At 37.4% G+C, this 17,200-nt stretch overlaps 1 long non-coding RNA gene and 5 other non-coding genes across 6 annotated transcripts; all 6 read left to right on the forward strand.

Moving 5' to 3' along the window:
• Positions 1-601: 601 nt before the first annotated feature.
• LOC141645935 (uncharacterized) lies at positions 602-1,817 on the forward strand. Its single transcript, XR_012545231.1, has 3 exons — positions 602-632; positions 730-1,101; positions 1,746-1,817. It is a non-coding gene; the product is annotated as an uncharacterized LOC141645935 (long non-coding RNA).
• Positions 1,818-2,071: 254 nt separating this feature from the next.
• LOC141650419 (small nucleolar RNA U3) lies at positions 2,072-2,290 on the forward strand. Its single transcript, XR_012546455.1, has one exon. It is a non-coding gene; the product is annotated as a small nucleolar RNA U3 (small nucleolar RNA).
• A 2,457-nt stretch (positions 2,291-4,747) lies between these two features.
• Positions 4,748-4,967, forward strand: LOC141650421 (small nucleolar RNA U3). Its single transcript, XR_012546457.1, has one exon. It is a non-coding gene; the product is annotated as a small nucleolar RNA U3 (small nucleolar RNA).
• A 1,637-nt stretch (positions 4,968-6,604) lies between these two features.
• LOC141650412 (small nucleolar RNA U3) lies at positions 6,605-6,823 on the forward strand. The gene has a single exon (XR_012546448.1). It is a non-coding gene; the product is annotated as a small nucleolar RNA U3 (small nucleolar RNA).
• A 6,508-nt stretch (positions 6,824-13,331) lies between these two features.
• LOC141650754 (U1 spliceosomal RNA) lies at positions 13,332-13,491 on the forward strand. The gene has a single exon (XR_012546770.1). It is a non-coding gene; the product is annotated as a U1 spliceosomal RNA (small nuclear RNA).
• A 1,137-nt stretch (positions 13,492-14,628) lies between these two features.
• On the forward strand, positions 14,629-14,847 carry LOC141650427 (small nucleolar RNA U3). Its single transcript, XR_012546462.1, has one exon. It is a non-coding gene; the product is annotated as a small nucleolar RNA U3 (small nucleolar RNA).
• Positions 14,848-17,200: the final 2,353 nt, after the last annotated feature.

Consider the following 17,200-nt stretch of genomic DNA (forward strand, 5'->3'; position numbering starts at 1 on the left):
CCCCGAGGATCAAGCCATCTTGCTTGAGCCACGAGAGGTATGCGGGGTTGGGTTGTTCTGTTTTGTCAGAACCTGTGACGGTGGGTGGTGGTGATGCGGTGGATCCATCAAGGTAGCCGAATAGGCTGTACCCGAAGAGGATATTGACAAGTTGAAATCGCCACGAGACATAGTTGAGCGGCGTTAGTTTTACACAGTGATTCAAATTGAGTGAAATCAAGGGTTTGGTGGTTTCATGCGGGTTGGGAATCATGTTTTCTGGGTTGGTCATGATTGATTGTGCGGTGGAAAAATCAAAGGGAGTGCTGCGTTTGAAGGTGGTGGTGGGACGGGTTGAGAGAGGGTTTTTAGAGGATTTCTTGTGACTCCTTGATACCATGTAAGAAGGTGTTATTTGTATATATGAACTGATGATTTACAATGCTAATGATCTAGGTATATATAAGATGAGAGGTAGTCTAATTAAGGATGGGAAAGGGAGCCTATACATTATTTTGTCTATAATTACATTATTGAGTATATCACTGATTGATTGTGTTTGCTTGATTTGTGGGGTTGATTGATTGTGCTATCTTTTCCTTATTTGTAGAGGTATTATTGCTAATATCTATGATCTAAATGACGAATATAAAGTGAGTCTATTTATATGCACAAATACTTGACTTTAGATTTCATGAGCAGAATGAGGGTTATGCTCTCCAATTTGATATTCTGTGATCCTTGTAACAGATTGTCAGACATGCAGAGAGCTGGAATATTTCTGCACTTGAAGCTGTTGGCCAAATATTCACTCCTGGTTCTAGAAGATCATTGGAGTAAATAAGATACTACTGCAGATGGCTGCTTGAATGTTCTCTCTGTAAATTGTATATCTAAAGATTACTCAGGTTACTGTTTGTCTTGTAAAGGGTTACATCTGCAAAATCGTCCCAGACCTTCATCTATATGAAAATTATGAATGGACATATCCGTAATCTTTCTCTCAGTCATTCACCACCTCGCTCTCCAAATCATATGACAAAGCCTTGTTCTCGATCACCGTGAATCCTTAATCTGATGAAGAAGCATGGCATGGAAGAAACACCTGCTCTCTGAATTCAGGTTAGCGAAAATTTAAGATTATGATTATTGGGTTCTTAATAATAATGATAATGCTAGTGATGGTGATGGTGATAACGATGATGATGGCACCATCAATTTGGTGATCATGATCAGACCGCCAAGTAGGGATGTTCAGATTTGGATTGGATCTTGTTGAATCAATATTTGGACTGCTGATGTTGACCTTGGATGTAGATTGCATTCAGATTGGGGCGTATCATATGGGGAAAATTTTGAAAGGGCAAAATTTGAAAATATCTGCCGAATGCGCCAGATCGTCACTTCTTTTTGACATGTTATATTTGAGTTACTTTTCATGTTGGTAGCTTATTTCCTTAACACTTTTGACCTCTTCTTCACAATGCATACCCAATTTTAATTGTGGAAATGTCGGTAAACTAACGACACTAATACACTATCAAAGCATAAGGTGGCCGAAATATCGGTTTGTGTAGGGTGTTACATAGAGGAAAAAACACATTAACACCATGCCCCTGAGGAGTGTTTTTCTAGCATGAACTCAGATGATGTACGCTATTTCTGAGCTTATTGAAGCGGAGTATAATCACATGAGGCACTTCTTCAATGTTCTTACTTGTTTGTGACTCTCAAGATATTCAATGACCACTTGATTTTATTCGCAGAATTTAATCTTCCAAGAAGCTGAGACAATTGCTCTGGCTATTTCGAAGCAGGTTAGAGGATATGCAGGAAGGTAGCACTTCTTCTTCTTCTTCTTCTTCTTCTTCTTCTGAACACGTTGACATACCGTATATTCTTTGAGAGTTTTAGACTTTTAATGGGTTGCAAATTGCATATTTTATATAGCATAATATGTATAAATGCTGTTTATTTACTTGAAGAGGATCTAATATAAACTGAGGAGAGTGACAGAGAGTAGTAAGCTCCCACATCAACAAAGTAGATTCAATTGCTCATGTTTATAGGGATCCATCAATGACGAGTTAGCACGACCTTACTTGAACAGGATCTGTTCTATAGGCTCGTACCTCTGTATCCTTGAGATCTACAGAGGCAGGAAGCAACATGTGGTTGATGAACCAATAGCCGTGCGATCAGAGCGTGATTAACGGCTGCCAGTGATCAGTTGGTTGCTCGGTTTGCTGTAGAGGATCGTTCCCTAGCCCATTACTGGGCGTGGGATGGTTGCACGGCTGTCTGACACACTTCACTTTTTTTTTTTTTTTTTATCTTCCTTTATAAATTTGCTATGCTCGGTTTGCGGTAGAGGATCGTTCCCTGGCCCATTACTGGCTTACTGGGCTTGGGATAGTCGCAAGGTATTCTGTCTCACTTCTCGTTTTTATCTACCTTTTTATTAGCTGATTATGGATTCTCTATCCTATTTTCATGTAGGACACAAGATTAGATACAGAAATGGGACAAAGAATCCGCTCTCGTATTAAGCTTAATCAGCACCTGCTGCCATTCTGCGAGTTGGAGGTTGGAACTCAAATCCCTTATACCCAAGCTCAGAGCCTCCTATAATGGCGGAAATCTCTTCCTACATAGCAGTTTCTTCAACATCAAACTATAAAGTTAACAATTTCACTCGTTTCATTTCCCCTATTGTTTCAAAACATAACAAAATCTATTTTTTTCATCACAGAGTTCAATTTCATATTGATATGTAGTCTCCATTTTGTAGAGGATTTATACAATTCAGTCCTGTTCTAACCCACCAAATAATAATAGGTACATTTCTTCTCTTTTTTCATGATTTAATTTTAGTTGGGGCTTCTGATTGTTAGTCTCGACTTTACAATTGCTTGTACCTTTCTTTGAGCAACCCTCCATTGTATTGAAAAATATAGAAAAGGTACACATATCCTGCTAAAAGCCTCTATTAATACCCTTGTAATTCCCATATTATGTAATAGGTTGCACGTTTCTTGAACTACTACCCTTTATGGTCATGAAGTTGTTGAGAACGTGCATACTTGCTGTTTAGAATTTGCGTCGTGCCTTATAAACATGATTTTGTTGATAGTGTAACACTGCCCTTCCGAGAATATTTGCCGGAAACTGCTTTCATATGTTACGTCTTTTATAGCTGGTTAATTATGTCTTGTTGAACTACTACCCTTTATGGTCATGAAGTTGTTGAGAACGTGCATACTTGCTGTTTAGAATTTGCGTCGTGCCTTATAAACATGATTTTGTTGATAGTGTAACACTGCCCTTCCGAGAATATTTGCCGGAAACCGCTTTCATATGTTACGTCTTTTATAGCTGGTTAATTATGTCTTGTTGAATTACGGTGCATTCGTTTGCTTTCATATGTTATGTTTAAATGCTGTTTATTTTCCTGAAGAGGATCTAATATAAACCAAGGAAAGTGACAGAGAGTAGTAAGTTCCCACATCAACAAAGTAAGGACAATTGCTCATGTTTATATAGGTCCATCAATGGAATTTTTTTTCAAAATAGGGTTATTTAGCAAACTATTTCTCATTTTAGTGTCGGTTTCAAACTATTTCTCGCCAATGGGTCCACGTCATCACTTCTCTCTTTTTTCCTGAGTTTTTAGCTAAATCGCTATTTGAAGTAGCGATTTTGATCCAAGTAGTGAATTTAGTATTGTGAAGAGGAAAGTCGCTATATGAAATAGCGATTTAGCTATTTCCATCACCGATTTCCCTTGCTTTTGCATCAACACTCTCATCCTTCATCTACATACCCACCATTATCAATTTATCATCACCATAAACCATCGTCCATTCACCACCAAGAGTAGGCCCGAAATAAACCGCTCCACCGCCGCTGCGTCAGTCCGATCCCGCATGATAAGCATCATGTAAATTAGGCGTAGAATAGTTTATACTTAGCATGTGGTATATTCTCTCCTTATTAATAGACTAGTTTAGTAGTAGTATCTCTTAACCTTCCTGGTTGTTACTTGTTAGGCTCGTTGTGTGTAGATATTGTATGTTCACATATTATACAACTGTATCCTGCCATTCAAATTAGTCAGATATACAAATTCAAAACTAACTATATATTTATATGGCTGATGAAGAAGATCATTTAGACTACGAGAGTGACCCTGATGAGGTCAAGCTGTCGGTTAATATGCGTCGAAGAGAAGCCAGCGACGACGAAAATGATGCCGTCCACGACTCCACGATGACCGCTCTAAAGCTGTCGATTCCGGGGCCGAATCTGACGCTCAGGGCGCCGCTGCTGATTATGATGATGATGATGATCATGATGATCATGATCATAATGGACATGAGGTGGTGTATTTTGATGAGTACGGGGAAGATGAGGTGTATTGCGAAGTAGAGTAATCTCAAAATTGGTCATGTATGTCATGACTCATGAGCGACTTGGTAGAGAGGGAAAGGAGAAGGTTGTGTTTTTTTAAAGGGATCAGAGTAAATCGCTATTTGGTTTAGCGATTTGCCTCTTGTTTATTATCCTACTCTAGCTTTTGTGTGGGGAAAATTTTAACTTGGGTAAATCGCTACCTGATTTAGCGATTTAGCTAAAAACTGAAGAAAAAAAGAGAAAGTGATGACGTGGACCCATTGGCGAGAAATAGTTTGAAACCGACACTAAAACGAGAAATAGTTTGCAAAATAACCCTATTTTGAAAAAAAATTCCCATCAATGAGAACTTAGCATGACCTTACTTGAACAGGATTTGTTCTATAGGCTCATACCTCTGTATCCTTGAGATCTACAGAGGCAGGAATTGTGGTGTGGTTGATGAGCCAATAGCTGTGCGATCAGAGCGTGATTAATGGGCTGCCAGCGATCAGTAGATTGCTCGGTTCGCTGTAGATGATCGTTCCCTAGTCCACTATTGGGCCTGGGATGGTCGCACAGCTGACTGACACACTTTTTCTTTTTCCTTTTCTTCCGTTTTACTGTATTTGCTATCTTGCTCAGTTTGGTATCGTTCCCTAAATCATTACTGGGATTGGGATGGTTGCTAAGTATTCTGTCTCACTTCTCTTTTTTTTTTATCTACCTTTTTGTTTGCTATTCCTACTATCAGTGTAATAGGTTGAGTCAGATTAATCTGCAGATGTGATCAATGTTTATCCTCGTTTACCCGTAATGGCAATATGGCATAACTGTTTTGACATATTGTGTGTGTATCTGCCACAGAGATTTAGATACTTTACTTTGAAATGAGTGCGATAATGGATTAAAAAGGAGAGTGAAAGTCATTTGTGGACAGTTACCTTAGCAGACAGTGTGACCATCACGTTGCTATAAAATAACGAGTACCTTTTTTAGGACTCAGTATGAGCCTGAAATTTTCTCTTCAACTAGTTTGAGTTTTCTTCAAACAAGTCCTAATGTAGGTTAATTTTCGATTTCTTCTGGTGGCACTCATATGCAGGGGGTAAATTCCGACGGACAACTGTTTGTTTGTATCAGTGTAATAGGGTGAGTAAGATTAATCTGCAGATGTGATCAATGCATATCCTAATTTACCCGTAATGGCATAACTGTTTCGACATATTGTGTGTGTATCTGCCACAGAGATTAGATACTTCACTATGAAATGGGTGAGATAATGGATTAAAAAGGAGAGTGAAAGTCGTTTGTTAAAAAATAATGAGTACCTTTTGCATGACCTAATTGACACCGTCTTTGTTTTTCAGGTACAGAGTTGTATTCAAGAACACACGATTGCTTGTACCTTTCTTAGAGCAACCTTCCATTGTATTGAAAAATATATAAAAGGTACACATTTCCTGCTAAAAGCCTGTATTAATGCCCTTGTAATTCCCATATCATTGCGAATTTCGTACTAGGTTGCACGTTTCTTGAAATACTACCCTTTACAGTCATGTAAGTTGCTGAGAACGTGCATACTTGCTGTTTAGAATATGTGGTGTGTCTTATAATCTTGATTTTGTTGATAGTGTAACACTGCCCTTCCCTGCGCAGTGCTATCACTTAATGTAAAGCTTCTATTTGCAAATGGTTCCAGACTCTAGAGCTGATAAACTATCTTGCTTGGGCCAGTTATCTTGACATCATCAGACTACAAGTAAAATTCAGGATAAATTGTCTAAATTTAGGGTTATAAAATGAACTGATTCGGAAATATAGTCAGCACATCCACCTGTCATAATCGTCATTATACCTATGCATTCACAACCTCATTCTCACCTATCAGAATTCTCAACTAGTCCTAGTATCAGTGTCATATAGGCTGAGTCAGATTAATTAGCATATGTGATATTTGTTTATTCATATTTACCAGTGATTACATAAATGTTTGAGACATACTGTGTATCTCCCACCTATAAATGTTTGGAACATACTGTGTATCTCCCACTTTTAGTGGGTTGCAATTTGCATATTTTAAGTGGTATAAAAGGTTAAAAACTTTAAATGCTGTTTATTTATGAAGAAGATCTAAAATAAACTTAGGGAAATGACAGAGTAGCAAGCTCCCACATCAGCAAAGTAAGTATCATTGCTCATGTTTATAGATGTCCATCAATGAACTATTAGCACGACCTTACTTGAACAGGATCTGTTCTATAGGCTCGTACCTCTGTATCCTTGAGATCTACAGAGGCAGGAAACAATGTGTGGTTGATGAACCAATAGCTGTGCGATCAGAGCGTGATTAACGGTTGCCAGCAATCAGTTGATTGCTCGGTTTGCTGTAGAGGATCGTTCCCTAGTCCGTTACTGGGCTTGGGATGGTCGCACAGCTGTCTGACACACTTCTTTTTTTTTTTTCCTTTACGAGAAGTGTTAATTTCATTTATTCGACTCAAATAGTTAAACTCGTGCATTTACAACCTTGTGATAGGGCTGTGTCAGATAAATTTGCAGATGTCATCAATGTTTTTGCTTGCTTACCAGCAATGGCATAAATGTTTGGACATACTGTGCGTATCTGCCAACAAAGATTAGATACTTGCACTATGAAACGAGTTAGAAAATGGAGGGAAGAGGAGAGTGAAAGTCGTTTGTGAACAGTTACAGTAGTGGATTACGTAACCATCATGTTACTATAAAAATAATGAAGACCTTATGCATGAGCCTGAATTTTTCCATTCAACTAGTTTGAGTTTTCTTCAAATACGACCTACTGTATGTTTAATCTACAATTTCTTCTGGTGGATCTCGTATGCAGAGATTTTGTCTTGGCTAGTTGGAGCAGTACCCGAACAGAGGTACTTCTTCTGCTAAATAATTGTTTCTCTGTAGTCCATCCTCAGTGTTTACCAGTATCCGTTTCCTATAATAATACTCTCCCTATCGGTGGGATGTGGTGAAAAGAAGCTAACAGGCACATACAAGATAGAAAGTGTCCCTGATTTCGTAAGCAAAGCATTCAGATCAACTTTACTTCTCTAAATGCAATCATTCCTTGGGACGATCCTCGTACATTCTCGGGAAAACCTCAACACCTTTAATTGGTATGCATTTTTTCTTGATTTACAAATGTAAATGAAGTACTTTAATTAGACAAACAACCACTACTTTCTTGCTTTTGGTGCTATTCAAAAATCAAACTATGCATGAGTATCTTCTTTGTTTTTGTTGCGGAAGGACCTGCTTAAAACTTCCATGGAGGCATCTCATTGAAGTCGAAGGAAGTACTATCTATGATCTAAACAATGTTATTTTGGTGTTCTGTTTAGGTGACTCCAAAGTCCAAACAATGTTTACATTGCAAAATTATCTCCAACATACGTCTTTGAGAAATGGAAGCCGTGATCAACCGCCTTGCCCCATATATCTAGTATGCTTGATTGTTGGAATTTTGTCGGCTCTACCTTTCAGAGGATTTGTGCCAGAAACTGCTTTCATATTTCCGTTTTTTATAGCTGGTTAACCGTGTCTTGTTGAATCATGGTGGATTAGTTTGGTTAGTGACTTAGTTCAAACCAATATGAACATGTTGATACACCGTATAATCTTTGAGAGTTTTTAGATTTTTAATGTGTTGCAAATTGCATATTTGAAGTAGATGATCGTTCCCATGACCCTTACGGGACTTTGGATGGTCGCATGGTTGTCTGAAGCACATACCTTTTTTTTATTTGCTACGACATATTTGCAAAATGTCCGGATCGCAGTAAAGCATCTCTCCCTAGAGACCTAGGCCATTATCGGGTTTTGTATGGTTGACGTATTCTTTGTTTATCTGTTTGTCCGGGTTCTTCTTCTTCTTCTCCTCTTTTTTCTTTCCTAATTTCACCCCACTTTTATTTAGTGTTTTGTTCAGGTGACTCAAAACATTGAACAATGTTGTGTCATTGCAAAATTATCTCCAACCTACGAATTGTATTTTCCTTAGTAAGAAAGGGAAGTGAATCCATGATCAACCGCCTTGCCCCATATCATCTAGTATGCTTAGTTATTGGATTTATATCGGCTCTACCCTTTCAGAGATACTTTGCCGGAAACTGTTTTCATGTGTTCCGACTTTTAGGTGGTTATTGCCGGAAACTGTTTTCATGTGTTCCGACTTTTAGGTGGTTATTAATTATGTCTTGCTTAATCAGGGTGTATTCGTTTGCTCAATTCAAAGTCGAGATTGTGTTGTTCCAGTATCATATTAATTCCTCTCTTTGAAAATGATGATCTATTTGTTGGCCAAGTATGATTATAGATCATTTGAATAGAGCTTATTGAAACATTTTCAAATACTTTTCGACGAAAACATAATAATATATTGATATAGCTCATATAGCAATATAAAATCACAGTTGACTATAAGGGATGCCGTCTAGTATTTTAATTTTAAGAGGTAGTATTATTTGAAATCGTCATCAGTCATGCGCATTTGCGCCGGTTGACTTGTTTTATACTTTATTAATTAATTAGCTAAATGATTATTTGATCATACGATGTGCAAGACTTTGCCTGTTTTGTCCGCTCTAAAATAGTTCTAAAATAAGATAGAAAAATATTACATGGCAATTCGAAATTAAACAGTTTATTGAGGTGTTAAATTATTTACTAGAATGAATTTGAGAGTGCAATTCGGTTCACGAAATTGGGGTCCAAAGATTCTGCAAGTAAATCTGATTTAACTTAAAACTCACCAAAAATTTATACAATAAGCATTTGGAAAAGGGTAACAATTGCGGGTTCCTAATTATCCGACAAAACACATAAAAATTATAACCAGAAAACTTCAAAAAAACAATTTTCTCCAATAGAAAAATGAATTAAATTGAAATAATCATATTATTCAACTATTGTCAACAAATTGTTTACCACCAGCACACGCACAAAAAGTCAACAAATTAAAACTTCCCTTTTTTTTCAAACTTTTTTTCTTAGGAATAACAACAATATCAACATCCCTATTATTTCCATTATTATTATTCATCTCTTTCTCAATCTTCATCTTCTTCAATTTCTCCTTTTCTTCAATTTCTTCCTTTTCAATTCTCAAAACCTCGACTTCATAAGCTTTCAACAAAAAGCTTCCTTCTTCGACGATCACATTAACCGGAGTATTCCCAATTCCGTGAGCAACCGCCATCATCATATCTCTCAGCTCCGCATTATACGTCTCCGCTGAATCAACAAGATTTTGCGTATTTTCTTGATTGTCTTCCGTCGTTGTTGACGTGGGTTTTTCGTCGTTTTTTCCGTTGTTCATCGTCTTCAACCTTTCTTCGACATATTTGTTGAATTCTTCAGGGTTTTCTATGAGTCTAATTATCATTTGACCATCTATCATTGCAACCATTTTTTCTTATTGAATTTTTTGGAGAAATTGAAAGGTGGTTGAATGATAATGGAAAATAGGGGAAATTGAATGTTTTGGAGTTTAATTTGATGTTAAATTTGTGCTACAAATTTATGTAGTTTTAGAGGTTATGAATGGCTTTATAGGTAGGTGAAGAGTTAGGTTATTCTAATATTAGGGTTTTGAGAGGGTCATTAGGTATTATTTGAGTTGTAACAACTCTGGCTAGTTCTAATAATTATAATTATAATTATAATTATAATATAATTTATACTAATTATGATTATATAATTATAAAGATTATAAAGATATGAACATGTTGATACTCGGTATATTCATTCTTTGAGAGTCTTAGAATTATAGTAGGTTGCAAATTGTGTATTTAGCCTTTTATTAGGTGATATATAAAATATTAAAAAAGTTATTCTCAATTAAAAATGATTAAGTATAAGTATAGTTCTTATAGTATTGGTAAGCCTTATCAATAAAAAAGTTCGTCTTTAACTTACGACGAATAGTACCGTCTTAAGGGAGACTTACCGCTAATCCTATGCTCTAATCGTTAGTGTTTTTATTCCAATTTCATATATAATCATAGTAAATAAGTTTTTCATTTTGAAAAATGTTATACTAGTCTAAAACAATAGCATTATTTTATCTCTATTTAGCTTCGACAATGGCATTAGGCCTTCAGAATTTCGTCAACGACTCTAATTAAGAGCCCCATTGTACAATCTCGCACAGGGCCCTGAAATCTCAGGGACCGGCTATTATAATGGTTAACAATATCTGGCAAAGTCGACTTCTTGGGCAAATTCCATAACACGAAGACTATTAATTTACTTGAACAGAGGATAAAATAACATCATACTGTGAAATAGTAACGAAAGCGAACCAAAGGAGTAATCTCCCACATCGGCGAAATACGTTAGCACGCTTTTATTTATAAACCTTCAGTGGACCATTACAAGCACGATCTTACTTGAACAGGATTTGTTCTATAAGCTCAAACCTCTGTATCCTGGAGATCTATAGAGGCAGGTAATGATGTTCGCTTGATGAACCTGAGCGTGAGTAATGGCTGCTAGCAATCGGTAGATTGTTCGGTTTGCTCTAGAAGATCGTTCCCAAGACCGTAACTGGACTTTGGATGGTCGCACGGTTGTCTGACGTAGGGAGTATACCCTAGTAGAAATGTTTAGCTGTGGAAACAGGCTCCATTGGTTTTCTTTTACTTGTGAAGGCTTTGTTGGTATTTGTCTATGTTGTTATATACTAACACCAGTATTGTTCTTGTTGGTGCAGTTATTTTTCTAACGGAATACCATCTTGCACAATACTATTTGTGAAACCCGAGTTCTGATAGGATACTTACTATCTTGCACAATACTATTTGTGAAACCACACTCTATTTACCCACTAAATTATCTTACATGTGTGCCTCGCAATTCGCAATTTCTGTCTGTCAGAGTTCCTCGGAGAGACAGAGACCAAAGGGTGTTGTTACAAAGATGATTATGAGTTTGCAGCGAGGTGAAAGCCGGCAGAAGACTTTCAGCGCAAATACAAAGGCAACAACTACACATTCACAGGAGACCATGAAACTCTTTTATGGCGGAAGATAGCCTGTATTTCATCAACGACACTCTTCATCTACGAGCCGAGCTTACAATTAGGCATTGACATGAGTAATGTCTTTTATCAAGGCTTTTGTAATGTCTTGTTGATCCTGGCCACATTCCTGAAGAGCCGAGGGAAATTCATGTAAATGTGCTTTCAGTGTGTTATAGTACTCCGTATGTATTATGTATTTCAAAAGATTTTGACTCTGCAGCAAATGAATCACGTGTCATAAAGCAATATTACCAGCACAAAAACTTACTTTAACATCTGACTATTTTACCTAATTAGATTCAGAATTCATGCAAGAGCATTTTACACAAGACTGACTATTTTACCTAATTAGATTTCGATACAATAGATGATTTCGATACAATAGATGACAGATACTAAAATCTCTTACATTAACATCTGGAAGACAAAAGCGTTTAATATGATACGCATTGTGAAAACTAAGACCAAGATGAAAACATGGAACCTGATATTTGAATGCCTTCAGATTTTACAGTAGTCGCTCTTGATGTTTGATAATCTGCCTGTTTCAGAGAAATAACTACTCTGAGTTCCAGTTTCAAGTCGACGACGAGCAAGAGCCTCTGGATTTTATTACTCAACCATAAACTTTTATTCTCTCTCCCACTAATTTCATATAAAATTATTGAGATTGCATTAACACCATGAAACTATCTAAGTGTTACTCCGTAATTCTCATTCTTCCATATGCTCAAATGTCAACAAGCTAGTTGGTAAAATTATAAGAGATAGTAGGCATGACGTGGGTTCAAATTCCGTCAGCATTAAAATCGCCCATTGTGACTCCCTTTAGAAAATGAAAAAAACTATTTGTATTATGCATAGTTAATATTTTTATATTTGATTCACTTTTTTAATTTGTATGCACAAGTCAAAAATTAATTTTATAACAAAAAATAGAGGGAATACCGAGTACGTGTTATGATGATCATCCAAACAAAGAACTCCATTATGTTACCAATTACCATGGGTTATAAAGCAATAAACCACGGCCCTTACCCAAATTAAGTCTATCTTGTGATCAGCTGCCTCCTTTCTACAATAGCTGTTCGAGCCTGTCCTATATGAGTAATAAGAATTTGTACAAGTTAATTAAAAAAACATAACTACAATGTTATAATATGGTCAAATATTATATTTTCATCTCAAGACAATGTCATCATTTCTTCCCACTTTATCAACATTTAGAGTTCATTTCTACACTAAAGTTTGTCCTACTTGTAAAAATTTAAGAAAAGTATAAACGTAAAATTAAGATCCTATCTATGATCGGGTTGGTAACTACTTTTTGAATCATAGTATCGTAAGATCCTACGATATAGATCAAGTGACCGCGTTTAAGATGACAACCGCAATCTTAGCACGACCAGCGAAGCAAGACAACAAAAAACAACTTCAGGTTAAAAAATTCTTCAATATTTTGTAACTTTTGTTAATTACAATTGGGATTATGATTGAATATCCAACGGCTTTTGAGGTTGTGTGCACAAAAAAGATTATGTGATTGCCCTTGAAATTAGGCAGACTTTTGAGGTTGTGTGTGCAAGAAAGGTTATGTTTTGTCAAGTACATTTTCGATTTCACCAAGTCTTCGAAACCGGGACTATGGATCGGAGCCAACAAAGGTTGTGTGTGCAAGAAAGGTTATGTTTTGTCAAGTACTCCTAAAAGGGACGTTTAACTCCATTGAGTTTGTCACACTCCACCAACAAAGGGTAGTGATCTGAAACTAGTTTTGGAAGAGGCCACACTTTTGTACAGTATAAGCATTATATCTACAGCTTTCTGTTATCCCACATCGATCTGGTACCATAAACAAGAGAATACAACTGGTATAAATACGAAAGGATGGATGTCTTGCAAATCACTTACCTGGACGTGGTCAATGGGTGATCAAGAAGGCTTATGGCCTAGGTTGGTGACCTCCATTGCACTTTGGAGGGGTGCCTGCCTAACGTCTCCTCACGTAGGAGCTCGTACGTCATAATTTGTTACTGTGGGGGCCTGCGTTCGCGCGGCCCTTGCCCAAATTAAGTCCATCTTTTGAACTATTAATGCCACTGAAAACATTTCAAGCTCTCTTTAGAGGGGTGTAATGTGAACCATCTGGTCTTGACAGGAACTTGCTTACCAACAAACCATTAATGCCACTGGACACCTGTTTATTGAGATAGGAGCAATTATAGAAAACCCATTTACAATCTATGTTACTCAGACCCTGGTGCGGGTGTTGGATACTGGTACTTATCCAACTGTCAGGACTCTAATTTTAAGGCGTTTACCGGTTCAAAACAAAATTACATATATGGAGCTTACCTCACATAATAACACAATATACCTACAGTCACATTAAATTCAATGGGATGACAGACAAATAAAGGAAGCCAGAATGAAAGAAAGCCGAGATTGTGGGGCTGATGTCCAAACGAGTGAGGAGTGGGTGGCCTCTGGTAATTGCAGAAGCAGTTGCGGCAAGATATGGAGACTCGAGATTGTCAAATAGCATTATGGAGTGGTTGGACGAAAATTGTCATCGAAAGTGATGGTTGCAAATGTCAACTTAGCTAAAATGACTCGATAATAATTTCCTAACCAACGTATCTAAAATGACTCGATAACAAGCATGACTCGCATAAAACCTCAACTTAGCTAGTCCTTCTCGAACAACTTATATAGTCATATCCCTTCTACAGTTTGTACCATCGGTCTCAATTATCAAAAGATTGCGGTAATAATTTTTGTCTTCATTCATCCTTCTTTAGCTTTGATTTCACTTTTATATCCATTTTATTTTGTAATTAAACCCCAATTAATCGTGATAATCACTCGCACTTAGGTTATTGCTTAGTTCTAATTTCTAAATCATCTGGAAATTATCTATGTTTAATGCCATTAGTTGAGCACCGTATAAAGTGCTTCGCAGAATAATAAAACAATGGCGTTTCAATATCGAAGCCTAAAATGGATTTCCTCTCTGTTTTTAGGTATATAAGATCATAAATTCATAATGATATCACTGATTTTAGTATGATTTTAATTAATAAGCAGTACATTCAGATTATTGAGGAAAAAAAGTAGTCTACATACTTATAATTCTAACCACACCGGCAAAGTAGTATAGAAAACGCATATTTATGTTAGTTCAAAATAGGAGACTTGCCACGACCTTACTTGAACAGGATCTTTCCTATAGGGTTGTACCTCTGTATCCTTGAGAACTACAGAGGCAGGAATTGTGGTGTGGTTGATGAACCAATAGCTGTGCGATCAGAGCGTGAATAGTTGCCGCCGGCAATCAGGAGATTGCGTGGTTTGCAGTAGATGATCGTTCCCTAGCCCTTCACAGGGCTTTGGATGGTCGCACGGCCGTCTGACACATCCCCTCTTTTTTGAGAACCATTTCTTGTTTTAGGGGTGTTAACGAGCCGAGCGCGAGCTCGAGCCGATCTCGAGCTTATCTGAGCTTGAAAAAATTGTGCTCGTTATAAAGTTAGCGAGCTTTAATATAAAACTGTTTATTTTTTTTATTTTTTTTCCTTTCAATATTTTCAATAATAAGGCTCGAAGGTTATATGTAAAAATATTTAGCAAATCATTGAGACAATTGATATGTGTGATACAAAAATATAATCATGATAATATATTTTTATAAAATAATAGCAATATCTTAGGTAATCACACAAGTTCTAGCCGCTCGCGAGCTTTTCGAGTCGAGCCCGCCTTTGCTCGGCTTGACTCGTTAAGCTCTCGAGTCGAGCTTACACGAGCCAAGCTTTGACCGAGCCGATCTCGAGTAGCTCGCGAGCTGTCTCGTCTCATTAACACCCCTAATCACGACCCTAAAAAGGCAAGCAAGCGCGGATCTCACTGATCTATGTTGGTTTATGTCATGTTTCATTGCATATTATAATGTCATTACAATGCCGTTCCACCACGCCTGCATTTTTTTTTATCTACGTCCTCCTGCGGTCCTGGCGTCCTGCCTTCACAAAATGTAGCTTATGCGAAACTGTTTAGTAGCTCGTGATCCGTGAATGTAATGTAATGGATGCAGGTGTTTTGGGGAAGATTATGATAATTTGAATAAGAAGTTCTGAAATTGTTATTGGATTGGGCCGAACAACATTATTGGACTAGGCTTCGTTGTTACTTACTCCCTTTTTTGTACAATACAAGTCCAAAAAAAAATGGCACTTAAACTTAAATGTGCAAGTCATAACCATCGATATCAATATCAAACAATAATAAGTACCAAAAATATCAAACAATAATAATATAAAATTTATTAATATACTTTCTCCGTTCCAATTATTTGTTGGGATGATAGTTCTGAGGCTGTGGTTTTAGGGCCACAACTGGTACAGGATATGGTGGAGCAAGTCCAGATGATTCGGCAAAAGATGAGAGCAGCTCAAGACCGCCAGAAGATTTATGCCGATTTGCACTGCAGAGACATTGAGTTCGCAGTAGGTGACAAGGTCCTTTTGAAAGTGTCACCTATGCGAGGTGTAATGAGGTTTGGAAAGAAAGGTAAGCTAAGTCAGAAGTTTATAGGTCCTTATGAGATTTTGGACCGGATATGGGAGGTAGCCTACAGATTAGCCTTGCCACCAGCTTTGGACAGAGTCTACAATGTTTTCCATGTTTCCCAGCTTCGGAAGTATGTGAGTGTCCTTGAGGTGGAGAACATCGAGCTTGACGAGTCCTTGTCCTATGCCGAGGTTCCTAAAGAGATTCTTGACCGCAAAGTTTGTAAGACAAGAAATGGTGAGACGGTCTTACTCAAAGTAGTTTGGTCTAATCACAATGTGGAAGAAGCCACATGGGAACCCGAGGAAGCCATGCGAGAACATTTTCCTAGTCTTTTTTATCAGGTATGTTTGGTTACGGGGACGTAACCATTGTCTTTTTAGGGGGGTAGAAGATGGTCGCGTGTGTGTTTTGCTTTATTTTTGAGTCGGGTTAGTGAGTCTTGTGGTGTCTTGTGTAGTTCTTTGGCATTGAAAAATGCTTGTTTGGGAAGTCTTTTTGTGTTTTGTGGTGTATTGTTTTAGGGTGGTGTGTGAACTTCGGGACGAAGTTCTTTTTAAGGGGGGAAGACTGTAATACTACGGATTTTCTTAAGTTTAATACTCGACCGAGTAGAGCCTAATCGGCCGAGTAGTGCTAATTGTGTAGCCTGTTTTGGTTCTGCCAAGGAATACTCGGCCGAGTATGAAGAATACTCGACCGAGTTGAGGATACTCGGCCGAGTATACACTTTACTCGACCGAGTATCCGGTCTGGCGAGTGTTATTTCAGCGGTTTGACGCGGGAGTGTTTAGGGTTATTTAATATTTAAAGTTAGTTTCTAAAACGTCATTTCAACCCTAATCATTTTACGATCACTCTAATCACTCCCTAATCATTCTTTAATCTCTTTGTGTGTGCAATTGTCGTACTCCTTGCGTGTAATCTCTCATTCTATTGTTGGTAAGTTTCATTCCCCATGTCATTTATGTTTTTAGGGTTACTGTATATATGGAATTTGGGGAATAGGGGGGAATTGTGCAATGTCTAATTGTGCTATATGGTTATTGTATAGGAGAAGACTTCATAGAGGAGCCTTTCTGATTGTTCGGTCTTCGTACTGCTGTTGATTGCTAAGGTAGAGTTTCCCTACTCAGTTTACTGTTCATTGATTTAAGACTTGGTTGTATTGTGATTGTCGTTATCTGCTGATCATCGGTGTAC

Source organism: Silene latifolia, chromosome 3 (assembly GCF_048544455.1).
Source record: "Silene latifolia isolate original U9 population chromosome 3, ASM4854445v1, whole genome shotgun sequence".
NCBI lineage: Eukaryota > Viridiplantae > Streptophyta > Magnoliopsida > Caryophyllales > Caryophyllaceae > Silene > Silene latifolia.